General features: G+C 43.8%; 1 protein-coding gene across 1 annotated transcript in view; it reads right to left on the bottom strand.

The window, feature by feature from the left end:
* The window catches only part of LOC117897659, a 46,246-nt gene extending 28,558 nt beyond the window's left edge, over window positions 1-17,688 (bottom strand). The window contains exon 1 of the mRNA XM_034806643.1: window positions 17,349-17,688. The gene's annotated coding sequence lies outside the window, so the exon portion shown is untranslated. The remainder of the gene's footprint in view (window positions 1-17,348) is intronic.
* Window positions 17,689-22,491: the final 4,803 nt, after the last annotated feature.

Below are 22,491 nucleotides of genomic sequence, written 5' to 3'. Positions count from 1 at the left end.
AATGGGCGGATTGGCGGCGGAGGTAACACGGGGGGAGGGAAACGATATGGGTGTGTAATGTTATGCTCGGTCCTCCGAGAGCTATAAATGAATACAATTCTGCGTTTACGACTGATTCAAGGCCATGTTCCTGAACTAAACACTAAATTATCCGCAGGGAATAGAGCTTACAGCTTTCAACTAATTAATTTCTGCAGAAGGGAATTACACAAAATTCTAGAAAATATTATGACATAAATGCGCACAGCAAACCAGCTTCTAAAGGTAAAACTAGTTCGCATGAATTGGTACTTTTTAAACAAGACTGCAGCTTTAATTAATGCACAACCCAGCTGCTATCAAGTCCTAGAAACAGGTTGTTAGATTCAACATTTACTCATTGGCCTGCATTTGTTTAGGGCTGTGCATTTAAAAGTTTCTATCTGTGTCACTTTTGCTGGCAGCTCTCATCTCATTGTCAATGCACATTGTTGCTCTATTTAAAACACACAGAAGAGGCACATTCAGAAGGACAGACATAAGGATGGGCATGCAATCTAGCACCTTGTCAGTCTATTGTGGCAGACAATTTGGTATTGGTAGCGCCGAGCACGACGAACACGTTGACATCGCACCACAGAGAGCCATGTCGGCTGCTGCCACACCTTCCTCTCTGGAGCCTCTCTGGGCTGCTGTTTGCCGCCCTTTGTCAGACCGAAAAATGCAAATTTCCTTTGACATGGCCAAGTACAAGATAATAATTCTCTCGCACATGCCGAGTGCGGCCGTATCTACGCTTCACTCTACTCGTCTCGTGTCGCCCTCCATAGAATTCTCACAATTTCCGGTTACATGTTGTCTATCTATCTAGCTATTTCACTCACTGCCATCTCTTTCTCTCTCTTTGGGTGCTTCTGTATCTTTGTCACACACGGAGGAGCCCCAATTGAAATTTATGCGTTACCTTGGTGTCAATTAAAGACATTTGTAATGCAATTTAATTTGTGCCCCGAGACAAGGAGAAAGTTTACTACGCTGCGGAAATAAACGTTCTAGGATACGAAAACAAACAATCTGATATATAGAAAACAATTGTGAGGGAATTTCATTGATGAAAAATAAATATGAAGCGACTATTTTGATACATAAAATAATATCACGATTATGTAGAAGTTTTCCTTTGTTTGAAATGCAATTGTATGCATTGTCTTTCATCAATGTTTATGGATGTACCCCAAGTATAACCCTGCGATGATTAGTTGCTTGGCATTCCAATGGGTCAGGCATTTGCGGCCTGGATAATGGCAATAATGTGTAACGCCAAAGCGTCCCCGTCCCCGTCCCCGTGCAAATGCATCTCAGACAATGCCTTGGCATGTTAATCGATTTGGCCGCTGGCTTGGGCACGATTTCGCTTTGATTAGCATTGGACAATTATACGCATGCTGTAATCGAAAGCACCGAATGCGAATACGAATGCGAATGCGTCTGATGAATGTATCTCTCGGATGTCCTCCCCCCATGCCCCAGCCACTGTTGCAACAATGCGCCGCAGCAAATCCGAATTAGATGGCAGTTGGTAGGGGGAGGCCATAGCCTTTGGAATGCAAATGTGACATGGTCATCATGCCGTTGGCCCTTTTGGACATCAGCCCCCAAAAGGGCAAATGTTTGCTGCCGAGACAGGCAGAGAGGCAGAGGCAGAGGCTCCCTGGATGCCAGGCTCCCCTGTTAATCGCTTGCTCTTGTCGGACTTTATTAAATACATCAAGCGAGATCCGATAAGGGGCGGGATATGGTGGCAGTTATAGTTTTAAAAATGCTATATGCAAATATGTTAATGTGTCATAAAGAGGGAAACATTTTTTAATTATGCGCACATTTAATGTTTTTAATTGCAGTTTAAGCGCTACAAAGAAGGCTTTGGCGAAAAGTGAAACAAAAAGGAAAGTGCAAAATGGAAAAATGGAAAACTGGCCATGGGAAATGGGAAAAATGGTAAACAAACAAGAGCGGATATTCAGGTTGTGTTAAATGTTGATTTATGGCAGGAAAAGCGAACGAAAAGCGAAATGGCAGCCAATTCGCATTGTGCATTAAATTGTCCCACAGCGAGCGGACAGAACTTTAAATTCCAGATACTGATGCCAACTATTAGGGCCAATCAGTGCAGTCATTGGCAACGGGGTCTTGGTCGGGTTGCTTTGAACCTGAACGGAGAAGCACCACAAAAATGCCATCAAAAAGCGAGTCGAGCGGCAGCAGCCACTTCAAAACCGCCTCAATGCCAATCCAAACAAATTGCCATGTCCCATAGATGATGCCTGTGCTCCATAGAGCACAGAGCTGTCTCTATTTTTGGCCACTGTCTGCTGCTGCTGTGGGTGGGAGTGGTTGTGGGTGTATGGGAGGAAGCACTCCTGGTGATTTGCATGGAAAACATAATAATCATTGACCTTTTTATGGCTGCCTGACGCGCCTTTTAATAAATTGAGAGTGCCGAAAATGTTTACTTCCTACAATTGTGTCCCACAAAGGCGAGCAACAAAAGGGAAAAAAAATCAATGCCATGCCCCAATAAGTCAGCGGCAATAACCATTCAAGATGTCGTCATGCCACGCCCCAGCGCCACCCGGCGACCGGCGACAGGCGACTGGCAGCAGCTTGAAGAATTTTGAGTGTGGCAAAAGGAGAAAGCAGAAAGATACAATTGAATTTCAGTGTTGGCAATTTAATTTCTTTTGTTGTCAGCGGCATAAACATTGATGAAAGAGAGATACGCGTAGGTAGGGTGGTAACGAGAGACAGAGACTGAGGAGAAGGCTGTGGTGACGCCCACTCTTATAGTTATTGTTGTTGTTGTTGGCATTCCGTTGACAGCAGGACAATGGGGAACAACACGCCGGGATATCCGGCATACAAAATTAAACAAACAATGACAAGACTAGAACTCAACATCAGCCAAGGAGCGGAGCTGCGTGCGAAAACCAAACTGACCTGACCCCAAAAGGTTGCCCCAAAGTGGATGGGGAGGGGTTGAGGTGGGGCAGCTGGTGAGAGGTTGGGCGTGTCTGCAGCTGCCATGACGGAAGTGTAAGACACTGCTGCTGCCGTTGCTGTTGCTGCAACAATGTGTATGCCACATAATGACACATGAGCAGGAGCCAGAGCTACAACAGCTTCAAGAAACATAAAAGCAATTTTCTCACATATACGAGTACACACAGAAGACAAGGAAAAAAGTAAAGAAAAGCAGAGCAAGGTCACGTCTTGTTGACCAACATTTCACTACAAATGAGTACCCATTGTGGTTGAAGCTGCCGCAACAGTCCCCAGCACAAGGTACATGCAACAGAAAGTAAAGCTATTAGGCTCTATTCGTCAGCACCCCAAAAAAAACCTTTTACAGCTGGACTTTCTTACCTTCCTTTACTTGATATATATTGGCTCTGTCACTGGCGTTGTTGTTGTTGTTGCTGTTGCTGTTGACACAGCTCGTGCTCGTTGTGGCCAGAGTCTGCAAGTGGCCGAGAGGCCGAGAGGTCCTCCTTATTCAAGCCGAGCAAAGAAAAGCACAAAGCAACTAGCCACCAGCTACAAGCTACCATCTAACAGCTACCGACTTCGTCTACAGTCTCACGGCAGACTGCACAAAAATGAACTTGATTTTTTAGTGTAAACCAACCGACGGACCACCCAACCCCCTGACATTGTAAAGGCTAAGGCGGCAGTTCATAGCCAACCTACAGTGGAGGCATAAAACAATTGTTGTCGCTAGCTACACATTGCCCGGGCTCGAGCCTGACCTAATAGGCCCAGAGGCAGCTCTGGTTGTGGCAGAAGCCAGAAAGCAGAAAGAAAGCCACTTAAAGCAGAACCAACTGAAAGGCAATTGTTTAAGGTGGAACAACAACTTCCTTAGAAAGCAGTCACGAAGGTAATGCAAATGAACTCGAATCGATCAAAAAAAGATGCACAGCCACAGCCCAAGAGGAATGTATACTCAATTACCAGGTAAATATTTACATATTCTAAATCAATTTCCACGCAGCGCATATTCCTAGGAAACCCAATAAATCCCAGTAGCAGTAATTCCAGGAACCACTGGGAAGCCAGCTAACCCAGCTGCCATTTGGCATAAACTAAATCAGCCCAGGCCCAATTAGAAATGATCTAAATGGGGACCTGCTTCATTTTCACCTTTTTGTCGAGGGACTACTACGAGTATCTCCCGTCCAGTAGGCAAACCAACCTGAGCCTTGCTCGAGTCCCTAGCCTAATGCCTAATGAGCGTCAGGCCGCCAATCTTATGACTTTATGGGTCTTTCTCCAGACTGTAGCGTCGCCAACTGTACACACACACAAACACACATAACAACAATGGCGCCATTAGCATCGTCGTGCCTCCATCATGGTGGGTGCTGTAGTCCAACCCACAGCCCCACACTGGGTGGGGCGGAAGTAACGTTTCCGGGAAATGGTCGGAAATGGCATTTTCAAAACGAAGATTCCGTGCCGGCCCCATCAGCACCCCAGCGCCCCAACGCCCCAACGCCCCAACGCCCCAACGCCCACCATCGTGCACCGTCCAAAGCCATACATTGATATAACGACCATGATGATGATGGCGATGAGAGCTACCAGCTGCCGCTCACCCGGCCCTTCTTTTTAGTAGTATTCCAGGACAGTGTCCGTCCAGCTATCCAGCTGTTGTTTGTATAATTTTTAGCTCAGGTAGAACGATGTCGGCAAACAACAGAAGCCAGAAATAGTCAGAGCCCGTGCCACAGCAGGGGGGCAGGCATCTTTAAGCGTTCCGGAAATTGCGACAAAGACGCTTAAGCGGCTTTAAGAATGTCCTGTCCTGCCGTACGAAATGTCCTCTTGGCATTGCCACTACGGCACCCACTTGTCGCCTAATGCAATCACAGCCAATGCCAATGCATTCGAAGTTTAAGTGCCAAAACACTTACTTAATGGAAATTACTTGAGATTCCCTCTCTCTGTCGTACTCCGCTACTTGACACGGCTCAGTACATCCATCGATAGGCAGATGCCAAGAGCTGAGCAATCACGTGCTCTAAAGATGCAAGGGAGCGTTGAGATGATGGAGAGTGGGAAACGGATTGGATTGGGTGGCGGTGAAGTGGTGTGGTGTGGCGTGGAGTGGTGGCATCGGTAGCCACTTGAGTGTGTCATGTCCGCACGATTTTTGCTAAAAATCATTTAACGGCAATGTGCCGGAAATGCGAGACATCCCCGAACACAGACGAGCCCAGACAGGCCAAGACAGGCACAGTCAAACAGGGGCAAACATGGGCACAGTCGAACAGATGCGAATTTCTGCCAATTGATTGACTCGGCGCCAGGACATGCTGGGCGCACAGAACACACCGAACAGAGCACAGGGAACTGTTTAAATTTTTCAATGGCTTCGTTGTCAGCAGTAATGTCACCAGCACGTAATGCGAACGTGTGGTAGTTCTGCACCACTCCCACCCACAACTATATGCGAGTGCGAGTACTTTCCCTGTGTCCCTGTGTCTGTCCCTCTGTTTGGGTTCATGTGTGTTTAGCAATTTCAAAATTGTTGTGTTCAATCAGAACCGTTTTGCCAAAGCCCAGACAAGTAGATTTCTACCTAAATCGACATCAGCATCGAATCATCGTCACCGTCAGCTCTCTCAATGCCCCAAGTGGTGGTCCGAGACGCAATACGAAGGCATTCAACAGAGAAACCCTGAGAAATAGAAGCCAGAGCCAGAGTCCAATGCACTGTGTTACTGACAGTCGATTCTCAAACTTCAGTTGGCCAAACATTTGCCAATTGCACATTGTTTGCTGTGAAATCTTCACAGATGTTTGATAGTTATTGGAAGGGCAGCTCCTGTAGCTCCAAGAGAGAACTGACCAAAGCTTGGAAATATAGTTTGTTAACGTTGCAATTATTGGGAAACTAATGCTTAAGTAAGAAAATCTGCTAGTAATTTCCAGTAATCAGTTGCCAAAAATATACCAAAAGAAAGCTTAAATGTGAAAACGGAGCCAACAATAAAGCTTAGCTAAATGGTACAAAAATATGGAAAAGTGTTGGCAAACATAACCAAATTTCGAATTCTCAAAGAACAAAATCAAACATTCTGTCCAGAGGAAAATCCAGCAAGTAACGTATCCCCGTATCCTCTTAAAGTGCATTATGGTCAAAGTACCATTACGGTTCCATATTACAATGTACATACATATGTATGCGTAACTACCCACTGACCCAGAAACACACACTCACACGCACACAAACATAAACGAAGCGCACGCAGAAAATGCATAAGAAAGCGCCAAAAACTTTCGCCATAAATAAAAATTGAGAAACATGAAAAAGGCGAGGACTGGAGAGGACTGGGGAGGAGCAGAGAGGAAGAAGAACCCCCAGTCCAGGTCAAAGATAATAATAATAAAAAACCGCTCAAAGATGCTGCCAAAAGGCACGATGCAAACGAACAAAAAATCAGCGAAAAAGAAACCGCACACACACACAAACACACAGAAAGAAACAACAAAGAAAAAACAAAGAAAGATGATGGAAAACGAGGAAACTTGAAATCTTTCTTCTTGGCGTTTTGAGAATTTTTTATTTCATTTTGCGTGGAGTTGAGTGAGTTAGCGTTGGCATTTGTCAGTTGCTGGCTGTCAGCGCTCGCTTCCTTGGCTCTCAGCGTCCTCCGGGCCAGAGTTCGCACTGTGTCTGCAGCTTTGCCGCAACTTTTAATAAACTTGGCAACCATTTTTTTCTCCTCCGCCCCACTCGCCTTTGTTTCGCTGGTGCAAAGGTTACGCACGCACACCCAAATACTTATACATTATAGGGCGGAGAGGGGAGTAGAGAAAAAGTTTTACAACCAAACTCAAATTGAAGCAGTTAAATGGCGTATTGTTTTGCAAAATACTCGCACTTGACCAGCGCTCTGGGTGCGCTGGGAGTGAGAAGTTTTGACCAACAAATTGTCAAGTTTTACGAGTATGCATGGCCGTTTAGCAAAAGAGTTCAGTTTTATGTCTTGCCTCGGTTTTGATGTGATTTTTATGGCCCAGCTTCGTCCCAGACCCCATTTCAGCGTAGTGATCAGGAGTCAGGTTACTTTCTATGGCACACTTTCTGGTCTTGCTGTCGCGGAGGGTAGCGATGAGACAGGGTTTATTATTACAGCACTTTCGCTGCCGCTGCACTATGGTCCAGATGACCACTTTTCTTGGCCAAAAGGCAATTTTTAAAAGTTAAAACCAAGACGTGGTTTTTGGCGCTCTGCATTAGAAAAAGAGTGACCATCAAAGTTGCGTACCAAAAATTTGCATAGATGGCGCCACCTTCGCAAAATCAGCTGTGAAACCCAGCGGTCATTATTGCGCAGCACGCGCAGTGAAAAAGTACCAATTTTATTGCTGTTTTAAATGTCTCATAAATTGAAAAATACGATTAACTGATCCAATTTTTTGGATGCATTTTATTCAGTAGGGTTTTTACTACGTGTTCTGTAATGCGAACGGTATCTAGTGGTTGGCGATGTCTTCGTAATTGTATGTCAAAGTGAGGCCTTCAATATGTGTCAGTTCGTAGTAAAGACTAATTTTTGAGAAAGTTTTTTTAATAGAGTGCCACCTAGTCCCACCTTGAAACCTATTGTGTGTCGTAGACCAATAAATGATTGTTAAAATGTATATAGTCACAAATGCCACATTTGACCACAACTCTTACAATTTGCATTTATAGATCATAACCTCAAATGAGAATTCTCAATGTTTTTTGCCGTTTGGAACACAATGAAGAAGAAAATTGTGAAGTAGGGTACCATTTTGCATTGCATTTAAGCCACAGTACTAGTCACTAGCTATTTTGGAGGGCTAGAGTGTAGCCAGTGTAATATTGTTTTTGAAAGGAATCTGCTGAAGAGCATGCTCTGTGGGAGAAAAAATGCGATTATCTTAGATTTTTAGGTTGTTTTAACTCGTGTTACGACTTTAAATCATATTACATATGACTGCTAAACATATTCCCATCCTTTTTTTGCTTCTAACTTTTTGAGAAAAAAAATTAAAAACCGATTTTCCCTTAAAAAAAGGAGCTGCCACGCCCATTTTTTCAAAAAACCTTCCTCTCCCTATTCTTAACTTATATCAAAAGACTAAATCAAAAAATCTTGTTCCGTTCGCGAGTTATTCAATTTGGCCAAGAAAAGTGGTCATCTGGACCATAGTGCGCTGTAGCTGCAGCTGCATTAGACGCTAATTAGTGGCAGCTACAAAAACAACGCCTTGCAAATTACTGTAGCATAACTTGAGGCGCTGCAAGTGAAATATTTGCAAATTTGCGAAAGCAAGCCGCCAAGTTGTTGCACCATCCAGCCAGTGCGTGTGTGTGTGCCTCTAACATGGCATATACGTATATAAATTACTTTAGTATGCGTCTATGTATGTTTAGTTACTGTTGCTGCTGCCACTGCTGCTGATGTTGCTAGGTTTGCTTTTGCCTTTGCTTTTGCTGCGGCTGACGCTGACGCTGCCAAAACTTTCAAATGAGACGCCTGCCGTTGCAATTATGCTGGAAATACCATTAAACCTACACAACCGCATACACACACAGACAGAGAGAGAGAGAGAGTCGACATCAACTCTCTCCCCGCCGCGGTTGCCGTCTATGTGGCACAGTTTGGTGCACTAATTAAAGAAAACTCCACCACAGAACGCAGAGTGGCAACAGCTAGAGGGGAGCGTATACCCAATCTGCCTCGGCGATTGTTCAAACATTTGCATAAATTGCTGCACAAACTATTTAAAGCAATAACTAAAAGTAATTTGTTTTGCTTCGCAAAGCACAACGACGCCTTGTGGCTGCTCCTCAAATATTTGCACAGTTGTTTGTTGCACAACAGAAAAAAGCCGAAATGAAATTAAACAAAACCCCAAAAGAAAACCTAACCACACATGCTAAGATTAAGAGCAGCCTGTACAGACATCGCCAGTTGATATCTCCCATTATTTATTTATGGCACAGGCTCCAGTTGATTTATTTACAACATATTTAATTTTCCCCACATTCCCCATTGCTGCCTGCAACGGCAGCTGCCTGTGGCCCGGGGCTAAGCTGTTGCTTTTATCTTGGACATAAATTAAAAACGAGTAAAAATTTAATGATACACACATGGATGTGCATGTGGATATGCATATGTATGTATTCACTAAGCTCTCAAGGAACTCGTCACTTGCCTGTGCGTAATTAAGCAACATTTTCTAAGCTGACTTGATAAAGTATACCCTCAAGAAACGACGAGGATTGGATTGGATCACACAAGTAGCTCCCATAGAAACAATCTTTGTTTCTACATAGGATCATGGATTTAATAAGAGCAAAAACCTTTTTTAAATAAAGTTTGCAAATTGCAAATTGGATTTTATAATAAAAATTCGTTCTAGCAACAGTTCTTAAAATTGTAGTTGCTTGGCGAACTGGAAAGGGTAGATGTGAGTGGCCAACCAACTTTATGAATTTTTGTGGAACTTCTTGAAAAACTTGTCATTTACATACGAAATTTGGTATGCAAGAGGAGCCGTGTGGCATGCCCCACATGTGTCTGCCTGTGCGGCTAGACGCCGGCACTTTAATAAGCAAACGCCACAGAGGGCGAGGCCCAATTTGATTTTGTTTCAGTTTTTTGTAAGTGGGTTACCCACTTTCGTCCTGCAGGAATGTTGCCTTTGATGTTGGGCACCAAAGTTTGGGTTTTTTGGCTGCCAGCGAATCAGGGGTCAATGGAACCCGTTTGCTTTTTTGTTTGAGGCTGCCGTTGTCACGCTGTCAGAGCTGAACATGAGTAGGAGGTCTTCGGTTTATTTTTGTCAAAGTTTCCAGTACAGGGAAGTGGCTGGGAGATACTTATGACAAGTAGCTGGGTCAGGGGTTATACATTCTGTTGCCGTCACTCGGCTGCTTGGCTCTCATTTAATAATTCACTTTCATTAGGCGAAAAATGAGTGAGACCGGAGCGGAGAGGAATAAAACTGTACGACCGCAACTTAATGAGAGCAGCGCACCGCACAGCACCCCCTCGCTGCCACCTACGCGAAATGTTTCATGCCACGAGCCACGCCCCGCTCATTAAAAGTAACCAAACTGTTGGGGACCACAAACCCAGTGACAACGACAAGAAGCACGGGCTGGGTGGGTGTGGAAATGGCGCCAACAACACATGAAAAGCGGCCAAAAAGGCAGCCGGCAAGGAGCTTTCAGGTCTCTTCAATCTCTCCCCCTGGCACTCACTCCTCCCCGCTGTTCGTCTCAGTCTCTTTTGCCAGTCGCTTCAGCCATTCCCCGTGCCCTGCCGTTGCTCGTTTTGCTGGCTTCCTGTTCACGTTACAGCTATCAACGCTAATGACAAAAGCGCGCAAAGTTTGCATTTACTGGGGAAAGTGAAAGGACACTAAACATGCCCACAGGGTGTGTCCAGCACAAAAATCACAAAAGAGCATAAAATTAGCGAGCGACGTTGTCTCTCTCTCTCACTCTCTACACCACTCAATCTCACAGCGAGTCGCTCCCTATCTCTCCTCCTCTGCATCTTCCTACAGCTACACTCGGAGAAATAATTGATCACTCTCTTTCCCGTCTAGTTGCTTATATTTTCTATACCTTTAATGAATCTGTTAGAAATCTAAAAGGATCTAATGTACAGAAAACATTTTCTTATTAAGTTAAACTTGAACGAATGTTAAACGGAATAAGCACTCCTTTTGAGTACACTTTTTTCTGCGAGTGTGAAAGGACTATGTTTCGTTACTTTATTTTAAAATTCCCCTCGACATAGATTTAATGGAAAGGGCGGGCAGCGGGGACAGTGAGTATCTGGGACAGAGTCCCACCAGTCCACGCTCTCTCTCCGGTGGCTCTACAAGCACTCCCATGATGAATTCATGCCCATCATTTTGCTTGTAACCAAACTTGTGATTGTTGCTGTTGTTTTTTTCCTGTTGTTCTTTTTTTCGGCTGTGGTCTGAGCCGGGCTGTTCTGATTTTTCATCCTAGTCCCCCTTACAGCCAACCATCCATCCATCCATCCAGCGCACTTACACGAGTTGGTCATTAGCTACGCCTGCCAGCAAATTATTTGGCTGGGTGCGGCGATGGCCGACCATATTGTTGCTGCTGCTGGTGCTGGTGCTCTGGTGAAGCTTCCCTTGCTGTGGTTCTTGTCATTGTGGCCCTTGTAGGCGGTTATGATAAACATCAGCAGGCAGCCACACTGCAGCATCAACGGGGGATTGGGAGGACGGTTGGGTGGCTCTCCCTGGCTCCCTTTTGTTGGCCAGTGGAGCACAAATTTTCGCGTGCGTTGCGCCACAAGTTTAATTTTACAGATGGCCATTGCTGTGGTTGTTGTTGCCGTTGGTTTGAGGTTTTGTTCAAAATGTTCATGTCAAGTACTTAAATTTGTTGTCCCTGCCTCTGTCTCTCTGTCTCTGTCTCTAACGCTGTTGTTGCAGGAATCACCGGGGAGCCATGAGAGCTTTGTGGAAATAGAAAAATTGTTGGTCATGCAACATGCTAAAAAATTAACGCAATTTTTGTTATATTTTATTCATGTAATATGGAGGGAGTGGTTATGTCAAGTGGGTGCGTGTGTGTGTGGGTGCGGCAAATTACAGGAATTAGTACAAGTGTGGGAAATGATGTGGTCCGCTCAAATGTATTTTGGTATTTTTTCTTGGCAACTTTTATGATTTATTTAGCTTGTCCCTCCATCTGCCACTGCGATTCTATCTGTGTATGTCTCTATAAATAATAACTGGCCTGCGACATAGCCCTTATTTAATAGATAAATAAATTCCATTAGCATTTTAATGATGTCTTTGCCAGACGATATTATATGAATATTGTATTAGTAGCGGGCCAGACCTTTCGGCCATGCAATTTCATGGGCATTACACACAGACCTACACAAGGTAAGCCGGCAATCGAATCTAATATTAAATTGTAGCGCCGTGTGTCTGGTGTCCTCTATTGATTGTATTGGCTAACGATTTCTTCTGGCTGCTGTTCCTATAAAAATGTAAATTTCTGTTTTATTGTTGCGAGATTTATTGGACGAAATGTACGCGGAGTACTAGGACTGGAAAACTGCTGATTTGCAGGGATTACTCGGCCAACAAATGTCGAGGCCATATATCTAGCTGTATGTATTCCTATTCCTATTCGTATTCGTATATGAATTGGATAGGTTGCAGAATGCAGAAGGCACTGGCATTTTTATGCCACGTGGCACAGTTTTTATGCTTTTGTGCCACACAATTTATGATCGCCGCTAACTGTTTTTATGATTCTATTTTGATGATTGTTTGGGTTTTTCGGTTCTTGTCCTGGTTTTTGTTTCGAGACTTAGCTTACGGCTTTCGGCTCAGCGTCTCCCCCTTTGTGTTTTTTCCACTTAAAAAACATAAATAAAATTCCGCTCCTCTGGCAATGTCAGATTTGCATTGTTTTGGGGCCCGTTGTCTCGTTGTCAGGGGCTTTGGTGCTTAGAGAGAGCGAGCATGTGTCTGGAAATAGATCACAGCTCAATCGATTTCACCAGTGGCAGTGGCCGAGTAAACAATGAAATAAATGTTATTATAGGCATAATAGAAATGTGAACAACGGCACGTACTAATCAAAGTCTGTCCCGTGGCCCATGCGCCGTGGGCCGTGGGAGGACAAAATATTCCCGACAGCCTGTCGTTTTGTCCGTCAGGGCCAATGGGGCGAGGAATTGACAGATTCCCACTTGAGTATGCCAGCAATGTAGTCTGGGGAAATTGCATAAAAGCATGATTTAATGAATTTCCGGCAATAAAATAATTTAATTTTGGCCTAGTCAGTGGCAGCATGGGCCAGGAGCCGGAGGACTCTCTGGCTCATCATTAAAAACGTCAAGAGGCTTTCCGAAAAAAGCTAAGAAGCAAAAAAAAGTGCGCAAATCTCCGCATAATTTAATAACGTCAAAGTTGTGCGTCTCTTCCTCCACCCGCTACCCCCCCTAGATAGGTGGCCCAAAGAGGCTGTGCGTCGCATAATAAAATTCCAGGCAGCAAGCTGGCAAAAGCTGCCAAGCTGGCAGGAGGCAGAAGAAGACGCTTTTTGGGCCAGGCTCGGCCAGGCATGACTTGGCAGCGACATGCGAGTACATGGCAGCCGGGCTAATCTATGAGATGTGCGAGGTGCTGGCACCTAAGCCAGCAGCTTTGATATTTCAGCATTAGCTCCATTAAAGTCAACATTATGAATTTTAATTTCGTGCACTTTATGGCGGCGGCCACATAAGCCGTGTCTGTGTCAATTAAGTGGCAAGACGTGCCAAGGACACAACCTGGCAGGTCTTCCTGCATTTGTTGGCTTCTGCTTCTGCAGCTCCAGCCCCAGCTCCTCCTCCTCCAGAGCAGCCAACAATTGCTGGTGGCTGGGAAAACAAAGCCACAGACAAAAAGTGGAAAGCCAGCAGGCAAGGGCAGGGAGCTGAGACTGATTCAGCAATCGCCTTACAAGTGCAATGTCAATTTGTGCACAAAAGGATAATAAGGATTTATGTCAAATGCTTGCGCTGTTTGAGTCTTGCCAATATTTTCACAGATGACTGCACTTGCTGCTAGTGAAAATAAAACGCGGCTTAAGCACCAGCCACTGACTGGAGGAGTGGCAGCCAAAAAATCAGAGAACTCTCTCAAGAGAGCTGCCCAGACTCGTGTCTGTCTGAAGGGCGTTTGCTCAATCTGCTGGCAAAGTTCAATGGAAAAGTTCACCGATCGAACTTTGCACTCAAGCACCTAATGGCTACTTAACTTATTAATTTCCTGTATTAGCAGCAACATTTCCACAAGCGACTCTCATTAAAACTGCATAAATACGAGTACTCCAGCCGAGTCGAGACGAGACGAGACGGGGCGAGGCCAAGTCTTTGAAAGCAATTTTGCCAATAGTCCGATGATGCCCTAAACCAAGCCGCAAAACTCACTTGAAAAGTTCTTAACTTTCAACAGCAACAACAACAACAACAGCAACAACCTTAATAGCCCGAACAAGCCCAACTTTCGCTCAGAGCTCAGAAAGTGCGCTTTGATGCTTTTCACAAGTTTTTTAGTGATTTTTTTCATGTTGTAGCCTGCTTTGGGTTGCCGTACAAGCCCGCCCATACACAGACAGGGAATAGGGCAGAGGCAGGGACAGGGACAGACGAGGGACCACCAAAAGCAATCAGTTTGCGGTACACAATGTGGGGCAACAGAGTGCTCCATAGGTAGGATACAGAGTCCCCCAGCTTTGATAGAAATCATGCTGAGTTGTGAAACGTAAAATTGAATTTACTTTTGCAGCATTCCGGCAACCCCTCCCCACACACACATTACCCACCTCAGACTCACACCAAGAGCATGTGATTCTCCATGTGGCAGACAGTTTTTCACACTTTTCACCACCAATTCGGACAGTGGACAGTGAAACTTTTGCGGACTCAACCCGAGTCATAAATCATTAGGCATTTCTTCCCATATGCAAACGGTCTCTGGATTCGGCCTTGCCGAGTCTGTCCTTCTGCCTGTGTCCATTGTGGCATCTTCATTGGTGTTATCACTAATCCCAGCATTAAATTCGGCTTTGACTTTCATTTACTAAAGATATAATACAAATTTCCGCACTATCCTTGGCTGTCTGTCTGGCCTTGGATTGGGGGGGCAGAAGCCTCGTGCTACCCACATCAAATGTACAACATTTCCTTTGCACAGCAAAACGGCAAAGTGGAAAACAGAATTTTGCTGCTTTTGCAACAAAAGTTAATGATTTTGTTTTTGTGTGGTTGTGGGTGTGTGTGTGGCGGAAAGCTCATTCAAATTTATAACTCCATTCGGCTGAGTCCTTCTCCTTCTGTGGAATTTCTCTGGCCTTCTGCGGTAATCAGCTTAAAGTAGCCGCCGAGACCAAAGTGAAATTGAATTCAATTGTATTGAATTGAATTGTCTGCCGGTTGTTATTGTTGTCTGCATTGTGGAATTGTTTATGTAACTGTTGTGGCATCGGTCATGTTTGCTGCTGCTATTCGTGTTTATTTAAATGTAATTAATCTGTACAGAGCTCCCAGGTTCACTCTGAGGTTAAAGCTTAGGCAATTAGCTGGGAGTGAGCTTGCAAAGAACCTGCGGCACGACGGGGGGCTCTGAGTCGCCTGCAGATGATGGAAAATCTTATTTCCCACACTTTGCCACTCAAATGATAATCCTTGTTTTGCCATTACATTACAGGCCAAGGCTCTGCTCTGTTCATTGTGGCTAGAGTAAACTTAGCAAAAGTAGATTAATTAATAATGAAGCTAAGTAAATAAACATCTTTGGGCAAAGCGATTGGTATAAAAACCCAATGTAGATGCAAGTAAATGCTTTAAGCATTCACAAATACACGCTGCTAAAACCCCTTTTAACTAATTATAATTAAGAGCGATTAAGTTTGTGCCGGAAATTTTGCAGAGAGAGCTTACGCATTCAAATAGAAACAGGATTAAGAAAGAGCAAAACATTAAAGCAAGGACGAAAGCAGAGAACTAAAATAAATTCCTGGTAATAAGAGTGTTAAGAAAATAATCTTCCTTTGGTATATTCGAGGAAAGGATACATTAATATTCTCGGAAACAGATTGGACATATTAAACCAAATGTATCAGCTTCAAGCTAATTATTCCCAGAAATTTTACAAGAAATACAGTCAAGAATGTCCTCATGGACATGCACAAAATTGAATGATTAAATCTTGCAAAATCAAACCTTAAAGAACGCCAAGGTTGGCTTTTAAATCAAATTGAATACAAGCGAACCCCAGTGTAATTAATCCAATTTCCTTGTACCATATTTCACACTTAAAAATCAAACTCTGGCAATTTGTTACACTCACTCGTACCGCACGCACCCGAAACCGAAACCAAAACCGAGACAACGATACACATGAGACGCCAGCGAGTTCGCTTGGATGTGTATTGGGTCCATGGGAACCATGGGGAGGTGTGGACTGTACTGGGGTGTGTTCGGTTAGTACGTGAGCCACGCTAAAAGTTGTGCAAATAAATGGCACTGAAATTTTATAGCACACTTGATAATTTCAGCAATAATTCAGCGCAGCTAATCACCGCATAAATAATCTTAAGGACGGCAAAGCTTAGTCCAAGCTCCACACTCCGAGCTATAAGCTCTTCCCGCAAGCACTGCCAAAACAGCAAAATATATCTATAGATAGATTTGTGTATATTTATATCTATACATTGGACGTTATGCATAGTGCAAGAGGCGAGAAAAACAAACATTAAGAGACTGACGAACAGAGACAGGAGACAGGAGACAGACTGTGCCAGTGACTGGGATTGGGACTGCGATGGAGACTGTGACTGGGGCATTGAGTCTAACGTTGCGCTGGCTAAGCGGCGGAACAGGGGAGCAAATAAAAGCAACCAGGAACCGGCATCCAAAACTCATGAAATCGAGAACTCGGTCGAATGGAACGTGAGCGAAATTTTTGCTAACGAATGTTGACTTTGCCAAAGTACTAAAATCAAATAACAGCAACAGCAAAAGCAAAAGCAACAGCAACGGCAAACGTTACAGCAAATCAAACAAAATCAACAATCACTTGGCAAAAGTTAGCCCAAGTTGATGAAGACAAACGTTATGTATACGTATGTATACGGAGCAACTTGGTTGAGCAACTATTTGGCCATAATAATACAACAACAAAAAATTAATAAAAATGGCCCAAACAACAAGCTGCCTGCTGTCTGATGTCGATTGTCTGTTGTCTACTGCCACCCCGAATTCGTAGCCAACTTGTGGATCTTTCAGTATTTAAGCCAAGTAAACAAGCAACGCAAATCCATAAAATTAACTCGCCGCAGAAGCGACAGCAGCTGGCAGAGTCAGCGCCAGTCTCCAGTTTCAGTTTTCGCTTCGAGGCTCAGAACCGGAGTCAGTCCCAGTCCCATAGCAAGTCCCAGTCCTCAGTCCCGGTTCCTGTCTGTCAGAGAAACTGGCAGAAAAGTAGGTTATACACACAAACACAATAGAAGTGTATACAGTGCGTATACGCCGCATGTGCCACGCGAATAGGAGAAAGGAAATAAAAAGCGACAGCCAACAACAAAATAAGAAATTTAATGCGAACGCTGCGTGAACCAAAAGTTTTAAACCAACAAAAAAAAAAACCAGCATTGGGAATGGCTATAATTTGTATAACTTTATGGCGGCCCAGGATGGAAGGCAGCAAAACACCCAAAAAACACACACACAAAAAACGGAGCAAAATAGAAACTTGCTTGAATAATTTACCAGAAATTGCTGAAGACTCCAAGGAATCCGAACTCGAACTTAGTATATGCTTAGAAGTAGTTTAGCTAGGGAATAGACTTAGTTAATTGGAGTGTCACAGCTTGCACAAGTTTGTATTTCTTTGTATTTATATTCCTTGAATTTTTTGTTTTTTCGTATCCTTTATGTTTATTTCACTTTTATTTTTTTTTGTTTTGTTGCATTAAAATTTTCTTCTTTTTGCTGGTTTCTGTTTTGCGCACAAAACGATTTGTTGGCCCAATGCGGTACACCGCTTTCTTTCCACTTTCACTGCCAAACCGACCGTTAAATTCAACGTTCGCCACGCATCTGACGGACTCGCTTGCTGGCCATCAGATATGCACGGAGGCTGTGCACGCACCCAAGCCATCATCGGGGAGTCCTACTCGGCTCTGGCTCTCGCCCTGCTTCGTCCCGATTCGTTTGCTCTAGCTCTCGTTTCCACTCGGAAGGTGTGAGAGAGAGAACACCTCCAATTCGCCGCGTGGGTGGCTAGCTATCGAAATGTTGGCTATGGTCAGGACTAAGAGAGCGTGGACACAAAAGAGCACAGCGGGAACAGCTGAGCGTAGAACAGTTTCAGAAATCCATCCGAAGAGAGATCTCAGTGCAAGAGAATATACACAATTCCTGTTGCGATTCGCAAAAGTAATTTAAATTACTGGGAACACATTTTTCCAAATCCAACAGCTGTTTCCCCCGTCAGTGCGCAGAAGCAGCAAAAATGTTAGGAATAATAATGGTTGCAAGTGGGAACAGTAACGGCAGCTTGACAGGGGGAACCGTGTTACAGGAATCAAAACAACTTTGTAAATAAATTTAATTGCGAAATCTAAGAATAGTTCAAACAGGCTGGTCAATAGGTACGTCTTTGTTGAGATATGCGTAGAGCCTGTTTAATGTTGCTTGAAAGGAGGCTTAAGCGCCGCTTACTATTTGTGTTGCAAAAATATCATTAAATGCTGTCCAATAAACAGATGTCCGAAACAAACCGAAGATCAAATCAAAGGAATGTAAAATAACAAAGAGTTTCATTGAGGTTAGACGTTTCTGATCTGTGTTGATAAGATTTTCAAACTTCTCTTCCAAGTTACTACTAAAAATTATTTTCTTCCATCAGTTTACCTTACAGGAGATACTGATGTGATTCTTAAAATATTAGTTTTGCAGGTCCAGGTGAAAAACTTTCAGTACTCTTGAAATTTTCCCCTATTAGCGGTAGGGGAAGAGGCGGATGCGAAAAGTTAAATCCAGCTGGCTTCAAGCTTATAACAAGACAATAACTTGCATGCAAAAATTAAACAATTCCGAGAGGTAATCCCTCATTCTCTCACACACTTAAGTAATCTCATTTTAATTGATTATTTTATGAAACTCCAGCCATAAACGCACCAGCCGTTGCCACCTCGCGATTCCTCGGTGCCGAGACCGCAATGTTTATCAAAACAAAATTCCCGAGGCACTCGCACACATGAATGAGTGTGCGAAAGACATAAACCAGCGGAGGCGCTAAACGGGCCAAGTCACAGATCAATATAATGAACCGAAAACGTAAGCCCAAAGCCGCAACAAATTGCCAGTGCCCAATCCGGAGTGCAGAGTCCGTCCCCTCCGCTGCAGTGGCTCAATGTGGATTTTGATTTAAGTTTTAGCACTGCCGCGCACTTATCGAGCAATTGAGCGCTCCAGGGATGGACGTGGTAGAGCTGAGAAGAGAATTGATGATTGAGGAAGGAGAATGTTAGTATGGCCAGGCCATATGCGGCATTCGAATGAGAGTCGAAAAGTTATTTGCAATATGGGAATCGATACCAGTACGGGCCATCCATAGATGATATACGAGTGGTCCTTGTGTGCATGTGTGTGTGTGTGTTGTATATGGGTATCATCCCAAAGTGCACATCATGATTTTATTAAATGGACTCTGATGTATTTATTGTCCAGCAACAACGTGACTTGTGAATTGATTTCATTAAACTGAAAAAGTTAACAAAGCAGCGCTTGGCTCTGCTCTGCTCTGCTCCGTCCTGCCTGTGCTGGCAACATTTTTTGGACAAAGTTGCCCTGATAGCAGGGAGTCGGTCGAGCTATATTTCGCTATATAGATAAATATTTTTTTATAGCTATACGGGTTCTCTGTGTGTCTGTGTGTGTGTTGGCTTAAGGACATCTATCGTTAGTGGCCGGGCGAAGAGCGAGAGAGAGCGAGGTAGAGCGGGTGGGAGGACAGCCGCGGTCGAGCTTCAATGACCAATGGCAACAGCAGCGGGCATCGAGCGTGGAATATCAATGTGGTCGAGTGGATGAGCAGCCCGGCCATGACAGGATGGGCCCCGGACGGTCCAGCAAGAGTCAGGCCAACTAACTGACTGACTGTCAGGCTGGTCAGAATGGTTGGACGGAACCTCAGCTCGTCAGTCTGTCCGTCAGTCAGCTTTTTGTTGACCCCTGTTTGCCACAAATTGCCAAATTGTATACGAGTATGTGTGTGTGTGTGTGCGCATGGACGGGAGCCGCGTGTGCGGCTTTGGCTGCCTTCATTTTGTACAAATAATGATGATAATGTTGATGCGGCTGTTGACTTAACGCACATAACGCTGATTAGCCACCATCCAGAAATTCGTATAAGCAATTGCAATCCGACCTTAGCCTTTAAGACTTAATTGAAGCCTACCCACAGAGATTCGCCAGCAATTTGTCAGCGCACATTGAGGCATGGAGGCATTCAACCACCGATCCACGGATGACGCTGGGAAAGGTATGAACAACATTTCAGGGCTTTTGTACTTGGAGCGTCCTTGGCATGCGATTGCACTCAAACAATTTATATTAAATGCGCTTTTAATTGCAGTCGAGAGTCTCCAAAGGCATTTCAATGGAACGCTCTGCTGTTCCCATGCCATTGCCCAAGCCTGTGGCAGTGCCTGTGCCTGTCATCGTCCCTGACTCTGACTCTGGCACCAATGCGGCGTATGCGTGATGGTTAAATGAAAGCTAATTCTGCACTAAGCAAATGCCTCCCCCCATGCTACTTGCAAGCACATGGAATTATAAGTGAAGGGCGGACAGAAATGGGAAATGAAAAATTGCCAAGTAAAATAGAAGCTCAGACTCTCCTCCTATTTGCACTAGACAGACATGGGCGGGCTGCTTGGTCTGTGCTCAAACTCCTTTCCCCCCTCCACTCGTACGCGATGTTGTTGCTGTTCGTGCATTGTAAGTTGTCCTGTTTTATAAATGTTGGCGGCAAGAACCACTTACATGAGCCATTTGCATCATATTTCTGTTGTCATTTGTTGACATTTTACTTGCCTCGTCTAAGCGCGCGAGTGTACGTTACGTACGAGTGTGTGTGGCTATCTCTGTTTCTGTATCTCTGTGAAGACATACCCTTAATGTGCAGTCATTATTTTTCAAGAAACAAGCTCAGCAGCAGGCCGCACGAGAGCATAGTGCAAAGGCAGCAAGCAGCAGGGCAAATAAAAAGCCAAAGCAAAAACGTTTTGCACACAAAGCTACAAACAACAACAAAAGAAGAAGCACAAAAAAAAAGATAGATTATGAGAACGAAGCAGGAGATACCCTTCAAGCAGAAAATGGTTTGGGAACATCCCATTTTACAAATAAATTTTAAATATATATTTACATTTTTCTTCCTTGCAATTTCAGCTTTATGGCATAATTTGTATGCATAATGTAAGGGTATACCATGCCCACTCCTAGCCGCAAAAGCACCTCCCACCATCGCCACTTTGTTGTGTGGGCAGCAGCTCCGCCAAGCAAGCCAGGAGGCAGCGGCAGAGGGAGAGACAGAGACAGCCGGCTGCAAAGGGTTTTCTCCTCATTGTTTGCCTTTGGCCTGGGCCCAGAACTTGGCTAATTGCCCCGGCCCCGACTATCGTTTTTCACCAATCAGGCGAGTGAGTATTAATTAATTATCTTACCATATGCCATGCTGCATTGAAAGCTGAATTTTCGCTGATTTTTATTTAACTTTGCACGCTAATTAGCGTCCATTTTGATGCCTTCGATAAGGGTTAGGGGCAGGGGCAGAGGCCGGGTCGTGTTTGGTTCGTGGCACAAACTGACTGTCATGGCTGAAGTTTTTCTGTTACATCGCTCGGACCGAGCGAAGATGGGGTAAAGTTTGTGGAAACTTTTCCAGAGCTCTTGGCTTGTTTTTTTTCAGTTAGCAAATCTCTATTGATAAACAGTTGATTTATGCTACCATTGAAGGGAATGTACTTGGAGTGTTTAAAGTTCTGAACACTTTTGGCCTACTCTGCTATCACTAAAAATTGCATTGTAACACAGTCAATGTTAGTTAAAACTACTAACAGTATTTGAATATCAGATAAACCTGTTTCGACTTTAATTAAATTTAACTTTAATGAATCAATTCTTTGGCGCCACACCCGCCCTTACAGCCCAGATATGGAATATCTAAAAATTGCATATGCATTTCAATTTAAATTGATAAAATCCATTTATTGACCAGAACAAGAATCCTTTTCATTTGCATACAAAATTCAATTGACTGTGTATGAAATATTTAGATAGAGACAACAAAAAAATTGCACATTTTTATGGCTCTTGGCTATCGTATATCAGTGTTTGTTATGTCTCCATTTAGGGTGCTCAATTAAAAGAGCAACGACAATTAACTGCGACTGTTTGAACTTTAAGCTGAACTGCGAAATGATTACAAATGAAGTTACAATGATGCTACAAATGAAGAGTCTCCTTTCATTTTGTAAAGCAGCCAAATAGACTCATAAAGAACTATTCTTCAGTAAATTGTGTTAATAAAGAAGATTAAAATATGAAAACTAAATAATGGTTAAATTTCAAGTGGAAGCGTGCAATATTAGCTAATAATTCGAATCATTTTCGTATCATATTTTATCCTGTTTTCAATCAATCCATAAGAAATGCTTTGCGGGTGTATTTATTCGGTCTCTGGGTTTATATTTATTCATTCAATTGTATAACTCGACAACAATTAACTAAAAGGCTGTCCAAACTTTGAGCTAATTTAGCCTGGCGTCTGACTGTCCCCTTTCCTTCGGCGACAATTTGTTTTATTTCGTTTGGTCAGCATCGGCGCCGTAATGCCGCTTGC

Source organism: Drosophila subobscura, chromosome O, assembly GCF_008121235.1.
Source record: "Drosophila subobscura isolate 14011-0131.10 chromosome O, UCBerk_Dsub_1.0, whole genome shotgun sequence".
In the NCBI taxonomy this organism is placed as follows: Eukaryota; Metazoa; Arthropoda; class Insecta; order Diptera; family Drosophilidae; genus Drosophila; species Drosophila subobscura.
This window is presented reverse-complemented; position numbering and strand designations above follow the sequence as displayed.